A 17,600-nucleotide genomic window follows, 5' to 3' on the forward strand; every position below is an offset into this window, starting at 1 on the left:
AAGATTGTTCAACGCTGGAGGATGAGGACTTTGCTAAATTAGCAGCATCGAAATGTTCAGTCTGAACTTTTCCAGAAGATAACCAAGGACCAACGAGACTTAGCTGGTTTGGAACTGGCCAACAAGTCTGATCTAGAAAAGCGACTGATAGAACTGGAAAGGAGATTTCTGGACTTGCAGCTCACCCTGGAAGTCAGCAGTTTGGGTGAGAGGTGGGTAACACCCAAGTAAAGTTAGAACCTTTCAAAGAACTTTCCACCCCATCTCCCTTCATAGAAGGAATGAACGAGGCCATCCCTGCAAAGGTAACACAGACGAATCTGAGGGGAAAACTCCCTGGTAGGCTTAGTTAGTACAGGTTGACATTACATGCCAAATAAATGGTTGGGGAGAAGCAGATAATTGAAGTTTTCCGGTAACTAACCTGGGTGGGCCTGCGTGTAAAGAACTTGCCCCAGGATAAGAGACAGCGGTACAAAGATTTGTTGCAAGCTTTAGACATATGATTTGGAGCTAATCACCAGCCATAGTTGGCCAGGGCTCAGCTGCAGGTCAGATGGAGAGGTTCATTGTAGAGGGCTGGCAGAGGCTGGTTTCACTGGCTTATCCCCGTACCAGGCCAAAAACACAGGACCAACTGGAGATGGAGCATTTCGTTGATGCCCACCTGGATACAGACATGCAGCTGAAACTCTGTGTGAGGCGACCAGGTTTTTTCCACACAGAGTGGAAATCCACACTGAGCTTGCTGCAGTTCAGCTCCCTTGCTGCAGTTCAGCAGAGAGGATGGCTGCCATTTGTGAGGAAGGAGGAAGCTGGTTCCTATGAGAACTTGTGAGCAGTTAGGGGAAAAGCGATGTCTGGCTGATAAAACCAGACCTCTGAGCAGTGGTGGGGAGAATAAACAGACTGGCTCACTTAAATGCTGGCATTGTGGCAAAATGGGCCACAAAGAAGAGAGAGTGCTATAAACATAAAACAAGCCAGCAGAGAGTCTTAGGAGCTTAGGGAGGTTCCTTCATGAGGTTCAGGAAACAGATTGCCACCAAGTTAAAGGGGCAAAGCGTGGGCGTGTATGGCACGGCCCTACTGTTCTGGTGCAAATCTGGACAATTGAATAACCACCGTGGAAGTCTGGCAATTCCATCTGAACTGGGCGGTGCATGGGGACTTGTAGACACTGGTTCACGGAATCATAGATTAGAGTTGGAAGGGATGCCAGGAGGTCATCTAGTCCTGCCCCTGCTCAAGGCAGGACCAACCTCAACTAAATCATCCCAGCCAGGGCTTTGTCAAGCCACAGCTTAAAAACCTCTAAAGATGGAGATTCCACCAGCTCCCTAGGTAACCCATTCCAGTGCTTCACCAGAAGGCCAGACTAGTTGATTACAATGGTCCCTTCTGGCCTTGAATTCTATGAACCAATTTCAAAACAAGTGAAACAAACTGTTTTGGCTTTAAAAAAATCCACTTTTTTCAGCCAAAACTTATTTGCTGAATTCAACTTGAAGTCACAAATAGTTTGAGTTCCCCACAAAATGCATTTTTCTGCAAATTTACTGTTTGCTGAAAATAAATAGTTCAGCTTTAGTTTCAGTGCCATGCTGGGCTCTGCTAGGGAGGACCCTTCCATTTTTGTTGGATCCCAGTGCGACAAAGGGGCCTAAAAGAGGAAGAGGCCAGATTTATTTTATTTCCTATAAAAAGGAAGGGTCCATAGAAAAAGCAATAAAAATTGTGGCAGGAGGTGTGAGGTCAGGACATAATAGTAAGTAGGAATAAGTAGTGATGTTGAATAAATTACAAAATAAATCTAAACAATATGTTTAATGCTGCCAAGTTTCTCCACCATCTTGTATTGGTAACCTTGCCTCAGTCTACTGCTTCACCCTTTTCCCTTTCCTTTCTGATTTGCATCTGAGTAACAAATCCTTAATCTCTGTCTGTCCTCAGTTGTTTGCAGTGTTGTTGTAGCTGTGTTAGTCCCAGGATATGAGAGACACAAGGTAGGTGAGGTAATACTTTATTGGACCAACTTTTGTTGGTGGAAAGGACAAGTTCTGGAGCTTCACAGAGCTCTTCTTCAGGTACCCAGAGTGTCTAAACTTAATACAAATTGGGACAGATTGTTAAAAACTGGGGTTCACACATTTTATAGGAAACTATTAGACGTAAAGTAGACAATTGAGGGTTGATTGTTAAGCAATCGAATTGCCTGTCCTTAGGCCTTTAGATCCTTGGAGGTAGGACCAAACCTTTTTGAATGTGTAGGAAGCACAGAGAACATTGTGGGTGGTACCATACGCTAATAATAGTGGTGGTTAATCTCAATGATCTCTGTGAACATGTCTGCAAGATTACAACCCTAGAGTGTAATCCCTTTGGAGAGAAGAGTGTGTGGAGTGCTTTATTTCACTGCGTGGTGCCTGACACACTGGTGGGTGTTTAGACAAGAAATACTACTGGTCATGGGCCTTCTTCTGCAAAGCCCAGTGAGTGGCATTTTCTGGTTTTCAAATATGGCTTTGTACTGGTATGGCAGTTCTGCCGGCTAGCAGTCCGAAGGCAGGTCTGGGGTCCACTCCCAGCTCTGACACTGACTCTCTGGGTGAGTCCAGGCAGCATCCCTCTGTACCCGTTTCACGTCAGTAGATGGCAGATAAATGATTAGATTAAGATGGCCTCCGAGTTCAGGTGGGGGTTAACTGATGTTCTGGACGGACCCGGGAGGTGGCGAGCACTGTGTAAGTGCTGTCACAGAGGGGCTGGAAGGAGGGGCTTGGCTCTGAAGAGCACAGCTGGTGCTGCAGTGAAAGTAGGACAACTAATGTTCTTGGCCAAGTCTAGCAGGTAGCTCCCCTCCCCCTCAACTACCTGTCGTGCCTGAACCTAACGAGAACACGGGCATGCACCGCCTTTGTCATTAACAAACCCAAACCAACGCCGGGGATCGTTCTGGAGGGAAGAGGAGTGTGCTAAAGACGCCAGACCTTCGCTGGCTGCAAGGGGGAGATGGAATGAGCCGCACGATCCAGGGGTCACGCCAGCCTTCCGGCTGGGCCCCCCGGGGTAGCGCTGCCTCTGCCGGTTCGGGATGAACGGCTTAGAAATGGGGAGCTCCCGGCCAGCGCTGGAGCCCGGAGCTCCTGGTCCGGAGAGCGGGCCCCCGCGTGTTCTTCGCTGTAAAGCGGGGATGTGACGGGCAGCCGGGAGCTGCTGCTGCTAATAAAAGCGCCAGAGAGGCGCTGCTCAGCGCGGGAGGCGAGCCCGGCGCAGCTGCAGCTGGGTGTCCGTCCGTCTGTCCCCCCTCCCGCCTGGCGTCTGTCTGCGCGGCCGAACTTCCACTCCGGGCTGAGCGCGAGGCCGGGCAGCGCCCCGCTGCAGCCGCCGGGGGAGCTCCATGAGCGCGGTAAGGAAAGGCACGGCCCCCGCTGCCCAGGACAGCCCCGCCTGCCCGGCCACCGCCACCGCCTGCCCCGCCGCGGGCACCGGGGCAGAGAGCGGGGGGCAGAAGGTGGCTGGCTGCGCACCCGGCCGGCAGCGGGGGAAGGAGGGAGGGAGGGTGTTCCTAGAGTTCACCCGAGCCGGGCAGCCGGCCGCCCCTGGCCCCTGCCCCCGGCTTTCCTTTCCCTGGGAGCCACGGGAAGCTGCTGTCAGTTGCAGCTCGGCGGGTCCGGATCCGAGCCCGGGAGGAGGGCAGAGCCCGGGGCTGGGCTGCGGGTGTGTCTGCCGCCGGCCTGCTCTCCGGAGCTTACATTTCCTTCCCCCGCCCGTCATTGATTCCTGTGGGGCGGGTGTGTGTGTGTGTGCGTGCGTGCAAAGGCGGCAGCCAGCTCAGGTCAGTGCGAAAGGCGGCACAGACGGGCAGGGCAGGGCAGGGCAGTGCCGTGCAATGCAATGCAATGCAACGCCGTGCAATATCCTGCCATGCAGTGCAACGCCGTGCAATGCCATGCAATATCTTGCCGTGCCATGCCGTGCCGTGCAACGCCGTGCAATATCCTGCCATGCCGTGCAACGCCGTGCAATGCAATATACTGCCATGCAGTGCAATGCAATGCAACGCCGTGCAATATCATGCCGTGCCATGCCCCCCGGCTCAATCAAAGCCGGAGATACAGTCTCAGAGGCTGCTTGGAAGAGTTGTTGGTTTGGTTTGGTTTGTTTCGCTCCCCCCGCCCAGGGTTGCTTGCGGGGCGGGGGAGGATTGGGAAGCGTTTCGGAGGAGCCAGGACTTGCTGTGAAACAACGGCACCGAAGGTAGCAGCCGGCTGGAAAACGGGGCCAGCCCGGGATTCGAACCCACGGCCGATCCCGCGGGACCGGCGCAGAGAGCGCGCGCAGGGCGGCGGAGAGCGGGGCAGAGCCGGCTCCGGGCGGGGCGGCTCCAGGCGGCCCGGCGCGCAGGGCGTGCCTGGGGGCGGCGGGGGCGGCGCGCTAGCGGGAGCTCGGTCTGCTCGGGAGTGAGCAGCGCTGCGCGGAGGCTGGTGACTGTCTGCTGAGGGGTAAGTGGGGGGTTGAGAGGGAGACCGGCCCGGGCTGGGTAACAGGTGGGTGCGCCGCTCCGCGTTCAAGCAGAGGGGCCGGGCGTGCAGAAGCCCATGCGCACGGGGCTGCGGGGGTACCTGGCTCTCCACCGCCCGTGACTCCGGTCAGCGATGGGCACGCCAAGGCTGGCGAGTTCCAGCCCCCGCACACGCCGTACAGTTACTCTCCTTGGCTTCTCCTTGGGAGACTGACACATGCGGTGCAGACACATGAAGGAGGACGGGAATGTCAGGAGCACAGAGTCATGCTCTGTTTCACAGCCTCCAGATTTGCTCCGGGGGGGATATAGACTTTGGGTCTTTTCATTGCACCACATGGTGCTGGGTTTTTTTTAGGTGCTTTTAAACCGCAGTTTGCCCTACTTCCCCTAATTGTTCCCTATGCATCCATCAGTATAAAGAATAGCCATGTCCAAGCTGTGTATTATAGGCTAGTTAGATTTGTTTAATACACAGGAGGGCGTGTAAACCCCACAGTCACTACTCCTGCTTACATTTTATTACAACTATGGTAGGTTCCAGGAAATGGCATACGTTTTTCAACTCAGCATGAAGACATCCTTAATTTTAAATTGGGATCCTAACTGTTCCGAGATCTGAGATTATTCTCAGGCCCCCCACCCCAGAAATAAGAGGCATCTGTCTTTTCTGTGTTTGTACAGCACTTTGGAGATGCATGGTGATGAAGTACTATTAAAGGGCTAACTTTTTTGGGTAGTAATAACTAATTTACCTCTGGCCTTTAAAGGACATAGCTAGAAAGGAGGGGCAGGAAATTATCAGACACAGCCTTATTTTTGTAATAATAAATTGAACAGGTATTGCTCCATTCAATTGTTTTATAATCACAGAACTTTGGTGAGCAGATTAGACACACATGTTGACAAGTAGGATTGTAATTTTTTGACCGCTGTAAAGGTTTTCTGTATGCTGGGAAAACATGCCCCCAAATTCCCCCCAGGTCTGTTATTTGATTTGGTGTTAAAACAAAAGGGAATGTAACTATAAACAGATGCAAAAGGTGTGACAAAACTCATGAATTTTTAGGAACTTGTCAATCAGAAGTCAGTTATGGCATCCCCTTTGCGGGCTGGCCAGTTTACAAGGTGTCTGCACTCTGGATTTCTCAGTTCCACCCAGGCACATATTATAGTTGCTCTTTTGATCTGAAACTACAGTATCTGAAATGTAGCTAGCAGTCAATATACATTGTGCTTATTATTGCTAGAGTGCTGAAGCAATTTTCTTACTAAACAGGGAAATTGCTTCTCTGTGTGCATCTGTGTCTATATAATAGACTAAAGAGAGGTACATGTATCATAGGGGTAATCATAGTGACTTCTCAGGTAAGGTTGCACTGAGATTTGCACTTAAAACTAGTTTAAATCCTCTCTTTCATATAATTTAATGATTGAATTTAGTCTCCATAATTGACACAATAATTCCAGCATTGCACTTTCTGTGTAATAAGTTTTAGTACCATACCAGTTTCTTTTTTAGCAGCAATGTTTGAAAATACTCCCTTTTTGAAATTTTGCCCTGTGCTCTTCATATTTTGAGAGGGTTCCTCTAGTTAAACAACCACACTCCCCACAAACCCCACACACATGCATATTCAGGTGATAGTTCAGTCAGGCCACATTTGGAAAATGTAAAGTTAACATGTAAAGAGCCACTCATTCAGGAAAACCTGAGTTACACAAGATCAGCGACTGCTCTTTGCAGATGCTAAAAGGGGCATCTGCTTCTGCAGTGGAACTGCAAGCTGTTGGTGTCTGACAACTTGCATTGTAACTTTCTCCCTCCCTCTAACCTTTGCTACGACTTGTCTAGCCTGGGGAAAGGTGTCATTTTAAAACACAGTGGCTAAATACTTTTAATGAACACTTCTACAAAAAAATCCCTCCTGTAAACAGGACAACATGTGAGTTGGTCAAGGTGAATCTCTAGAGAGGATCCCTGGGGTTGTAGAGAGGGCCAGGAAAGCAGGAGAATTGTGCGTCTCTGACAGCAAGGCCTTCAACTTGAAGCTCTACTATATGGGCAACTCTGTAGACTGATCAACCTCCTGTAGTTTCTCAGAGGTCAGCCTTGGTCTCACAGGCCTGTGGTAACACTTTGGACTGGGACTCCGCTGCAGAGCTTAATGACCATGAGGGAGGAAGACGTAAGTGTTGTGAGGAAGGAGAGGGCATGGTTATGGGGACATGGATAATGTGAGATGAAGGCACAGAAGTGGTCACTGCAGCAGAGTAGGGGAGCAAGAGTGAGCGGCTGAGCTCCTCACTGACTCGCTGGTCCACTGCTCTTCAGACCTGCTGTAGAACACAGTTCTGTGGCCCCAGTGGGAAGTCAGGTCTCCCTAGTCACATGGGCCTTCCACCTGCATCCCACATAAAGCAAATTATTTCCCTCCTTTATTTGTACATTTGCTTTAGTGACTGTTTATTTTGATTCATAAAAGGAAATGCTCATGCAAATACAGGGGAAAGATAACTTTCTGTTTGGAATGGGAGTGAGGGAGCCAGGCTGCCGGTTGTGAGCAAGGAGCTGGGCCTTGCGGGCAGGGCCGGGAAGTGGTGGGCTGTGGGATCAGGGATTCAGTCAGGAGCTCTGCTGGTTGATGTCTGCTTGTTTTCAGTGAACAGATTATTTGGCTCTACTGGATTTAGGGGAAAATGGCGGGGGGGATAATTGCATATTCCTCATTCTATTCACTGTGCTCTCTGTCTGAATTTGGACACGTGTTTTTGATTAGTGTTTCCTGACCAACTGGATCTGTTGTTAGTGCGTTCAGGAATTGACATGACACTCCTTCGATAATGACAGAAAAGCTGTAATTACTACACTTATAAAATGAGCCCCCAAACCAAAAATTCAGTATGTATTAGCTGCAGAAGCAATTTTCCTCACCAATGCAGGCAAGGGGCAGTGGTTTCAGTTCTTGACAGCTTCCCCGGGAGCTTGGCTCCATAGTCTCAGAAGAAGGGCTGGGTGAGATGACCGTTCTGTGTCTGGAATGCTTGAAGCGGGCTTGCTAGTGGGATTGCTTTCCTCTTTATACTCCTTAATTTAGTGTTTTCACAGCATTTTTGGTAATTACAAGAGAGAACAAAGGAAGTCTAAACAAAAGCAACAGGGGAAAGACCTCCATGTTTCTAAGAAAGTGTTAGCCTCCTGGGTTTTGTTTAATCAACATTCCAGCAGTTGTTTGTCACAAAGTTCCACCCTTTCCCAACAAAAGGGGGCTAGGGTTTGTTGAGTTGAGACTAGATTAATACTTGAGGTGGCATTCATCAGAAGATAAGTATAGATGAGTTAATTGGAGAATATAATTTCATTAGGGAGGCTGCTCAGTCAAGAGGGGCCATTAATCATAGGAAATTATGATGAAATACCAGACATGTAAAGAAAACGGCACGTGTGGTGCAATAAGAAGCACTCACTTCTTTTTTCTGGAAGGGATTCCAGCCACCACCTTACTTTTTCCAATATGCTTCTGATTAGTGATATTTGGGAATATCATTTTATAAGTAGGCCCAGCCTAGCTTGAATTTCATAGTCTACAATTAGCCAATCGGTTCAACATTTTAGGCATTGTGGGTAAAGCTGTCAACAGCATTGAAGTCACTTAGACTTTATACACAGGGATTTATACACGTCACTGCCACTTTACCGAATAGCCTGGTAGTTGGATGCTCACCTAGAATATGGGACTCCTGGGTTCAAATTCCTCCTATGCCTGATGTGGAGCAGGGCCTGGAACGCATGTGACTCCCCTTATCAGGCAACAGAGTCATTCTGATCTCTCTCTGGTTACTGCCAGTCTCACTACCCCAATGTAAGTGAGGGTATTACGTTCTGGCTCTGTGGATTTTTGGGCTGATTCAGAAAAATGCTAAACATGTGCTTATCTACAATGGGACTTAAGCACATGCTGAATCAGGGCCTTAAAAGACTCATTGTAGGAACCCAGGTTTTGGCCCAGTGCTGCTAACCTTGCGCTGGGCAATATCTTATCCCATAAGAACGAAGGCTCAGGGCCTCAGAAATTAGCTACACAATCATGGTGAAGTATTCACTCTCATGTAGGCTGATCTCTCTCTCTCAGGGAACCAGAACTCCTGTTTGGGCTACTGGGATTCAATCCCTCTGGGTTCTGGCATAATTCCAACATGGCTTTAGAGTCCATGGTAGCCACTTCATTGCTAACTCTGGTCTTCAGTTACATCTGGCGCAGATTCATTTTCATTTTGCTATTACAGGCAGTATTTATAACGGAGTCATATTCTGCCTTTTATTATGCCCCCCCCCCTTCTTTTTTTGTTTTGCCAAATGTGACCATCTGAGTTAGCATTTTATCCTGTTTCTACTTTTTTTAACAAATTATTTTTAAATTAGTGCTTCCAAATGACTGATGGCCCCTCAGAAAAAGATTATACCCCTGGTGTGATGACTGTATACCGAACATGGTATAAAAAATCATGGCTAATTGTGTCTCTGCACAGTAATTAGTCAACAACACACTCTTCTAATTAATCTCCTGTTGAGTAACTATGGGTGCACTGGGAATCCTTTTCTTTTCTCTAATCATTGAATGAGTTTGTTTTATTAAAACACCAGGGCACTATTGAAGGTTTGGCAAGAATTTCTGCAATTTGACTACAAGCATGTTCAGACTTAAGATAAAGTTGTCTCACTCTTGTCCACAAGATTCATCTGTACATACAATCGCCTGAATGTACATGCGTACAAATGGGAATGCAAGTGTGAATAATCACAAAAGGCTAGATTCTTTCATTCTTGCTCACAGCGAGTAGCACCTTACTCCTCCACAATTTGTGTTGTCATACCTCCCTTTCTTGTTTTCCAGTTGCCAAGAATAAAAGTGGAATGATTGGACCCATAGGCTGTGTTTTATAGCTTTTCCCTGTATTTAAATTTTATTATGTAGGCCTGATTCTGTCATCCTTGTGTACACTGAGAAGTAACTTATTCCTCAAGTTGTCCGACTGAAGTTAATGGGACAACTTGAAGAATAAACCAGTCAGTGTATATAAGGGTGGTACTTAAAGTTATGATCCTGATTCAACTTAGCACTTAACCACATGTGGAAGTCCCATTGAAGTTAAGCACATGCTTAAGTGTTTTGCTGAATCAAGGCCAAAGTCTATTGAACCAGATTCTGATATCCTCACTTACATGAGGTAGTACTTTACATCCAGATCCTCAAAGATATTTAGGTGCCTAATTTCCATTGATTTCAAAAGGAGTTAGGTGCCTAAATCCTTTGGGCATATGGGCCTTACTCCAGATTGGTCCTATTGACTTCAGTAGGGCTATTTCAGGCATAAGGAACTATTCAGTATGAGTAGGGTTGTCTGAACTTGGCCAGTATTCAGCCCCTGAAGTAAAAGTGGTTTGATTTCTAGAAGTGTATGGTTACTTTTGTTTGGGTGCTTGCTGATGATTTAGAAGCCAAACTTTAGGCACTCAGGTTGGTAAATTGGGGCCTCTATTTTTTGGGAACCCTAGTTCCACTGTCATTCTTTAATAAACGTGTTGTGCAGGAGAGCTGATAATGCATAGTGTCTTTAGAAGTATGGTAGTATACATTTGGTATTGGAGTTTATTTTCACTACCCACCCTGATGTATGAGGTATAAATAATAAACAATTAAATAAAAGAAAAAGATACATTTTTAGATTAAAAAATCATGAAACATTTTCTATCCATGTTAGTGTAAAATGCCATCTTATACCAAAATTAAATTTGGGACCAACCAAAATTGACGGTAACCTTTTGCTTTTTACCTGTCTTGAAACAATTGCAAAGCCTTTCAGTAAAAGGAATGAAAGGTTCCTTACTTTCACTGTAGCATCTGCAAAAGAGTGCTGTCGCATCTGCTGAAATAAATGCTGCTTGGTTTATTCCTTCTTAGTAAATCTCAGGAGAGAGATCCCTATGCTATACATACACACTTGGTAACTATTTTTTCCATTTTCTGTTAGTGGAAGCACACTGGTTTTGATACAATTATAAAATGGTGTGCTGTAGAATATATTGTATATTGTAGAATACAGAGTTGAATATATTGGAGGGTGAATAATGGGATACAGAGCAGCCTAGGTTGGTCATAGCCAAAATTTGGTTCCATTTAACTTCTCCTTGGTGGTATATGTGAAATAAGGTGGTCTCAGTTCTCGCTACCCATATCACACAAACCAGTGCTACAATTGACTCTAACTGATACCACTGGCGTCTTTAGTGAAGAAGTCAAGGGCTGAATGACTATGGTGACAGCATATGCCTACCCTCTTACTTTGTTGTATTTGTTGCTAGTTTAAAATATAGCATAGCTTATTGTTCATAGTTTAGCCGTACTTTCCAAGCAGTGTAATGGTAACATGACAAGAGATGGAAGGTTCAGTGGCCAGCTTTGTTTTAGTGACCTGGAGCCAGTCTGATGTTATATTGTAATGAGATGTTTCACCAAAGTGCAGTAGCTGTCTCTCCTAGTGCTACAAGATGGCAGTGAAGTGCAGATGCCACGGAGATGGGTGCAGTATAAATATACAAATAGAATAGATTGCATTTTTCACAGGTACAGTGAATGTTGGTATTCCAGCGCACAGTCCTCCAGAGACACTATAGTCCCAAGTGTTACTCCAGCGTCTTTGGTTCCAGCTATGTAATTCCCCACCTTCATGTGTTTCGTGGAAGTACCAGCAACCCCATCTCTTTTACACAAAGCAGAGTATAACTTCTAATTTTCTATGGCATTCAGGCAGTGGTAGAAGGGAGAGAATGAATGATCCTTTCCACCCGTTTTGGGATAGAATATCAGTAATTGTGTACCTTGAGCTCTGCTCCAAGCCATTCTTGTAAATCTAAGGTCATTCTGTAATGCAGGGTTTAGTTTTAATCTTCAGAAGCATCTCATTTGAAGCACTTTCACATTTTGTGGCAAGCCTTTAAGAAATACAATAGGACTAATATTTCTTTGACTGACTCCTTTACTGCTGTGAAGACCTGATTTAAAACGGAGGGCATCCTCATCATCTTACAGGCTGACTTTCCTTGGGCCTTACAGTACCGTGGTTGAAATCTTACCTTGGTTGAAATTATTGGCAAAACTTCCATTGATTTCATAGGAGGCAGGATTTCAACCTTGGACTTGTTCATACATCTGCAGAATCGGTGCTCTTAGCCACATAACACAACCACAAGTCAATGGGTTTCACAGGTCATGCATTGAATTGTTGGTTTCCAGTGGTTTATAAGCCAGTCTCTGCTCAGCTACCTAATTCATCATTATTGAACCATTATTGAATGCAATTGATGTGAGGTGCCCAGGTGCTTTGTTATCCAGAAAGTTCAGGAGGAAATTGGAGTTGTATTGATCTCCAGACAGTGAATTGAGGCCTCCATCCTAGATAAATACTCTTGGTCTACCACAGGAAACCTGACTCCTCAGCTGATTGTCTCTGTCCATATTTCTAATCTGGACGTGACAGAAGAATACCTTTGGATTTTCCCTTGCTGGGAACAGTTGCAACCTGACTGCTTTTACCTCAGTGCTTGTGGGCAGCAGAGAAATGGGTTGTCTGCTTTTCTGGCAGATTCTGTGGTATTCACACAGAACCACACTGATAGCCCTGCAGTCTAGTGCTGGGTCCAGTATATTCCCCTTTGGACAAAACCACTTAATTATTCTAACTACTCGTTTCAGTTTTCTTCAGGGGAAATCTCTGATTCTGGCTACTGTACTTGTCATGCCTTTTCATGCATGCATTCTTCCTTTGATGTGGAGCTGCTTGAACTTCTCCTTAGACTCCATCAGCTTGCTATCTTCAGGAGAAATTAAAACAAGCCTCTAGTAGAAGTCAGGACTCTGAATTACAGGCATAAAATGAGACAGTCTGCTGCAGGTTATCTGCTTTAAGTGCTCATTGCCTTTTTCCGTATTGGGTTACTCTGGGACAAATTGTCTGAGATGATTGCGTGGCATGGGACTTGCTGCATTCTGTGCTCATGGCTTTGCTTTCATCTAGAATAAGCACATGAGCTGTTGGTTTTTTTCAAGTTCCAGGACATTTATGCTCTGTCAATTTAGTCAAATTCTGAGAACCTGTCAACTAAGTGGCAAATCTTTGCAGTCCCAAATTACCACCATACCTAACACACGTTTTGGGGAATTTCTCCACATACCCTCAAATACCTGCTCACTAATTGTCCCACCCTCCCCACAATCTCTAAATGTCTGAGTTTTTTTTCCAGTTTTGGCCATAAAGTCTTAGGACGCAATGAGGATCCTAGATGATCTGATAACTTGACGGGATACACTACCTATTGCTACAGACAGTGGTCCCCATATACTGCCTGACATTTCTAGCATTTCACCTCCTTTACCTTCTTCTGCCATAGCCAGGCTGACAGAGGCATTGAGAGGTTGAACTGCATCCTTAATGAAGGATTAACTTCTCATCTGAACCACAGACTTACCTTCTGTTTGGCACTTCACTGACCCTTCTCTGCTACCATAAGGCTATGCATACTACTAGCATGCATTCTCTTGCCTTCTTCGTGCTTGGAAGGGAACTTAATGGCCCTATTCTTAAGTTGCCTTGGCATGGGCAGGCCTGCTAAAAGGGTATTATTTTTAAATACAGGCATAATCAAATTCCCCAAAGTGTTTGTTAATGACAGGGACCAAGTTAGCATGCTACACAGAGAGCAGAAACTGGCTTCAAAATGGGCCTTTCTAGGTCATCAAACGTTTAGGTCTAGCAGTGTTTCTACTGAGTGACCGTACCAGATGATACGCAACTTGGATGCAAGTAATTCCTGATCTGCTGGCTACAGCACTCCGTCAGCTGAAAACTTGATGCTGAGGACACTTGGGTGAGTTCTTGCAGAACTTCCACAGCCACTGAAAGGTCCTGACTGGGCATCACTTGCCACTTCCAAACCTGCAACAGAGGACTTCATACGATCGTCTTGGGATCAGACACTCTTTGTCACTATCTGTGTTGTACCATTGAAGGAAAATAAATAGAGAACTTCCGTCTTTAGGGTGTCACTCTGGCACATCTAATTATCCTTAAATTCACTTTAAAAATATCTGAAACACCAGCTTTCCCAGCACTGACAACAGCCCAGTACTTCAATATGGAAGAATCCTAGCCTTTATATGCAACAGTACCTCCAGTCCTTTAATAACAAATATTCTGCTGCTTAATAAAATTTAATGTCAGTGGCTACGGATGCATCCTGTGCTGCTGAAAGCTGTGAGATACAGACCCCTTTCTTAAAGGAACCCACTTCACTGTTATCTTATCCGGTGTTCAAATATCCACTATATTCTAAAAGAAGAAAAAAACCTTTAAATAAGTGACTGGTCCACGGTCATCCTGGATCTCAGAATGTGGTTGCCAGCAAGAAAACGTGCCTGCAACTATTTTGTAGTCAAAATTATTTTAAAAAACTTCTTAAATTTGTACTACATGTAAGACTGGCTTGGATATTTTGGGGGTATGTGGGACTTACTGTATGTTTCTTTTTGTTGAGTTTACTTGCTGGAGCTGGCTTGGAAGCCTAGTAGCTTTGTGTTCCTCATTTCAATGCAAGATGATCCCAGACTGGCTATCTTGATTGATAAAACCCGAGTGGAAGGGAGGTTGGGCTTAGGCATTATGGATTGTCAGATCGCTTGATTGGAACGTGCTGCGTGGCCGTTGTCACTTCTCCCTTGTGTTCGTTAGCAGTGATGCAGCAGTGTTTGAATTTGTGGTAATTTTTTTTTGTCGGGGTTTTTTAAGCGTGTCATTGCTAAAGGGACCTGGCCACAATGTGTTCTGCGTGGCAGAGCCATGTTCGCTGAAACTCAGAGCAGTAAATGAAGATTGCTGCAATGTTGGTTCTAACTGTGCAAAGGTAGTGGTTGGGTAAGAGGAGAGCAGGCTGCCCTGCTGCTTCTCGGTGCTTGAAAACCTTGCTTTGATTTCAGGCAGGAAGACAACTCCTGAATGTCGTGTGGCTTCCATCCTTGACGGAGAAGGTGCTGATGTGATTTAACCAGTATTTTAAAATCCTGGCTGCCTGGACAAGCTACAGCTGAAAATGAAAACTTGCCTTCAGCAGCATTTTGCTTGTAAATGCCACTGAACAGCAAGTGGGGTCCCAAAAAGGCACTTGGCGTTGAGTGTATATGCAGTTAAGCCCTGGGCGTGTTTCTGAAATGCAGAATGAGTGTAACTGGCGAAGTGTCAGAGGAGGCGTTTTAGCAAGTAGCGGCCTGGTGGGCAGATTTTCCTCCTCTTCTGCTCTTTGGTGCCGTTTGTGGGGAAGCTGGGAGGAAAGGAGGTCGTGCTTCACTTTCATCCTCAAGCCTGATCATGTCTTTTTTCCCACTTCTCAAATCCTTTCACTGAGCTCCTTTCTATCTTCATATCCAGTTCGAGTTCCCTGTCTTGGGCTTAAAGGTTCTGCACGGATCCACCCCTACATCTCCTCCTCTTCCCACTCACTGCATTCCACCCGAGTTCTTCTGACTGTGCTTATTGTTCCGGTGTGTTTGTGATAACTTTGCCACCTATCACATTACCAATTATTGTTTGCCCAACTCCTGCATTCTTCTCCTCCCACTCACTTCTGAGTTAAGCTGTTTTGTGCAGAAATCAAACTATAAGGGCCGCTCTTCATTTTGAATTTGTTCTGTGCATCTTTGTGTACTCCTGTGACATTAGCTGTTAGGCCTTTTGCTATGGTTTGCCACTCTACATATGTATATATGTTTTTGCATATTGCACAGCTGCTTATACTAACAGCATCTATATATAAATAATTTGAATAATAAAATTGGTCCCAGTGGTCAGAGCTCCCAGGATACTTAATTGCAAATGAGTAGCTTGTTGGATGGGTGGAAAGTAAATTTTGATTCTTCCAATTGGGGGGTTGATTGTTCTAAGCAAACAGAAAATGGGATTCTTCTAAGCATCATGCATGTAATGCAAGTTTCAACATTCTTTTGTTTTTTAGGATTTTTAATGTAACTTTTTTTCTTCTCCAGTTCTTTGTGCATGTCTTCACACCTCTGGGATTGTCTCAAAGGGTCTCTGCTGACTGCACTTTGTTTTAGAAGGCTTTGTATAAATTCCACTTGTTGATGTAGTTCTAATTCCTTGCATTTGCAGATTAATAGGATGCTTCCATGCACACTTTTTTGTGAAATATGTATCTGCTAAATGCAATCCTCTACCGTTCCCACCCACATCTCTGAAATAATAATTGCTTTTACATGGTGCCTTCTATCCAGGATGTGCTGAATTCTTTGAAAATAGTTTTCTTGATACCTGATACCTAAAGGGCCTGATTTTTCCACTGTATTATATCTCAGGTAGTCATTTGTAACTGTAGTTCAGGAATGAAAGGCTGCCAAAAAGTGGTATGCTGCTCTTCTTCTTCCTTCCAACTGTTCTGAAGACCTCAGAAGAATTGCCTGAAAACCTTTTGTGTCATATTTGTTTCACAAGTCCTGGTTTTTTTTTTTTTGTCCTTTGCTCTTAGTCCAGTTTTTAGAGCTGAAGCCTGAGACTCTGCATACTTGGGTTCTAGTCTCTGTCTCAGGCTCTGGCCAAGCCTACATTACAAACGTATGTTGCTCGGGGCATGAAAAATCCACACCACTGAGTGACGAAGTTATACTGGCCTACCCCCGCAGAGTAGACAGCACTATGTTACCCCTTCTCAAGGAGGTGGATCAGTTACACTGATGGGAGAAGCTCTTCCATGAGTGTAGTAGCATCTTCACTAAAGCACGGTAACGGCGCAGCTGCAGTGCTATGTATGTAGACAAGCCCTACATCTGTGACTTTGGGCAAGTCACTTAACGTCAGACTTCCACAGTTCTCCTTCTGTAAAATGCAATGCAGTTTGAGTACAGTAGAATCCCGTTTATCCAAGCCTCTGTTATCCAGTTCTCCAACCAGACTGGGGATGACAGCCTGAGCTCTGGGCGATGAGGCTCAGGCGGACAGCCCCGGATGGCTGGGCTTGGGCCGACAACCTGCCACCTGGGGCTGAAGCTCTTTGCCCATTCTCCGGATTATCCAATTTTTGATTATCCGATCTGGCTCCATTCCCACTTAGATTGGATAAACGGGGTTCCATTGTACGTCCCTACCTCATAGGGCTGTTGTGAGGCTAAATACATTAAAGATTGCGAGGCTACATCAAATGGTACCACATAATTACCTAAGAGAGGTCCCCAGCTGATTTGATGTTCTGTGCATTGGTGGTTGAGAACTAGATTTTCCTCCTGTAGTGCTGCTCTCTATTTGTAGCAATGTTTTAACTAGATGGATCACACACTCTGGTCCTCTGACCACCAGTGGTCTGGGTGAGCGCTGGTGGTCTTCAAAATGAAATGTTTTGAGATGGGGTTTGGAGGGAAGGCGATTTTTTTTTTTTTTTTTTTTTTTTCCCTTTCAAAGTGTTCTGCAGAACAAATGAGAGAGTGAATTCCTGTATTGCTGATAGAAAACCAAAAAGTGTCTAAAGTGGCAGTGCCTAGCAACTGTATGAGACAGGAACGAGGGACACTTAGTCTCTTTAAAACTACAGATCCTAAAACTATCCCTTTTAGATAGGCAGTACCAATGTAGATTTTGTCCTGGATAGCTGAGTTATAACGTGCCTACTGGGCCCGACATTCACTGCTGGATCCGATAGTGAAGTGGTTTGGGACTGGACGGCTCTGGTTTACCCTCTGCACTGTTAGCTGTAGCTGGCATTACCTGCTTTGGGGAACAATCCCTGTGTCTATAAATGTGAACTTTATTTGACATGCAATCTTTCATCTTCTAGTTCAGGCTATTTGTTTTGTGAGTACAATAACGGCTATTAACTTCTCCTAGACTACACCCACTTGGTTAGATCATACATTTGGGCTTTGCTGTTGGTTTACTATAATTTCCTCTGTTAGAAAGCTGTGTCAGAGGTGAAGTTGTAATATGTAAAACAACCTTTTGAGTCTCTGTGGATTTCCTATGG

General features: G+C 45.4%; 1 protein-coding gene across 1 annotated transcript in view; it reads left to right on the top strand.

Moving 5' to 3' along the window:
- The first annotated feature begins 3,116 nt into the window (after window positions 1-3,116).
- Window positions 3,117-17,600, top strand: part of FAR2 (fatty acyl-CoA reductase 2) — a 169,792-nt gene continuing 155,308 nt past the window's right edge. Inside the window, exon 1 of the mRNA XM_067531016.1 lies at window positions 3,117-3,409. The gene's annotated coding sequence lies outside the window, so the exon portion shown is untranslated. The remainder of the gene's footprint in view (window positions 3,410-17,600) is intronic.

Source organism: Emydura macquarii, unplaced genomic scaffold (genome assembly GCF_026122565.2).
Source record: "Emydura macquarii macquarii isolate MOO-44397 ecotype Brisbane River unplaced genomic scaffold, CSIRO-AGI_Emac_v2 contig_3122, whole genome shotgun sequence".
NCBI lineage: Eukaryota > Metazoa > Chordata > Testudines > Chelidae > Emydura > Emydura macquarii.